Here is a 1,473-nt window from a genome sequence, read left to right on the forward strand (position 1 = left end):
ATGTCAGGCCACCTCATAGTCACTAAGCAGCCTACAGACTGGTTCCTTCAGGTCAGACCCCTTCCCCTGAGACGATCAGTCAAGGTAACAGAGTCATGTGCTGTGTTAGAAGTTAAGGGGCCAATGGAGAAGGTGCAATCTTTGGCTTTTTTGTTCAGAGAATTTAACAATCAGAGCTTGTTGGCCCGAAGAACGTATATAGTGTTTCTCCTAAAGCACCAGCCTCTGTTTAGTTCTAGTACATACTATATAAACCTAAACCAACATTTGCTGAAAGAAAGATCTTTGGGGCGCCTGAGTAGCTCATTGGGTTAAGCGTCTGACTTCGTCAGCTCAGGTCACGATCTCGCGGTTTGTGAGTTCAAGCCCCGTGTCAGGCTCTGTGCTGACAGCTCTGAGCCTGGAGCCTGCTTCAGATTCTGTGTCTCCCCCTCTCTCTGCCCCTCCCCTGCTCATGCTCTATCTCTCTCTGTCTCTGAATAATAAATAAACATTAAAAAAAATTTTTTTTTAAAGAAAGAAAGAAAGATCTTTGTGAAATAGGGACTTTTTTTTAAGCTCTAGGTGGTATCACTGTTGGGTGTATGACAGATGGAAAGTCTAGAAACTTATAATCTCAGTGACTAAAGGAAAAGGGGTTTGATAAGAAAAGGTGAAAGGCATTGAGGAAGGCTAAGATGTGACCACAAGAAGTTTTTTTTTTTTTTTAAACTAAAGGTTAAAAAAGATTGCTCAGCTATTCCACAGGTATAGGGAGCAGGCAGATAGGTTTCAATAGTAGCAAGAAACAACCTTATTAAACCACAGATTGCAGTACTGAGAGAAGCTTCTAAAGGCTTCTAAGAGCATGTTCTTGGATGAGGTGATGGAGTAAATGCCTATTTCAAGGTCATCAAGAGGATTACAATTCAGAGTCTTGTAATTTGAGTTCTAATATAATAAAATTGGGAAGGCCGACACTTTTTTTTTTAAATTTCAATTTAATAAAAGAGCCTTCATTTTATCTACCATTCTGCATTCGGTCTCCCTCCCAACTGCCCAGTGATTACTGTGGGTCAGAACTCCAGGGAGAGGCAAACACAAAATTTAAGGAGGCCCTTGGTCTCAGGTACCACTCATGTACCTGCCTGCTCAAGCCGGACATTGAGTGCCTCCTTAAATTTTGTGCCCGGGGCTCCCGGCTGCCTTACCTGAGACCTTGCTCTCTTCCAGGAAGTAAGGTGGTTTCATTTTCCTAAAAGCAAAACATTTGGTGGTTTGGATGAGAGCAATCACTTAATCCTGTTCTTTCTGGCCCAGGTTAGAGGACTCAAACTAAAAATGAAGAATTTTGTTTGCTAGTGTGACAAAGAAAAACATACAGATTTTTCTAAATGCAAAAAAAAACCCTTGATTTTATGTCACCTCATTTTTTTTTTTTTTTTAAATCCCTGTGGACTATCAAAACACAGCTTCTCCTGGCTGGACTCATCC

Source organism: Panthera leo, chromosome F2 (assembly GCF_018350215.1).
Source record: "Panthera leo isolate Ple1 chromosome F2, P.leo_Ple1_pat1.1, whole genome shotgun sequence".
NCBI lineage: Eukaryota > Metazoa > Chordata > Mammalia > Carnivora > Felidae > Panthera > Panthera leo.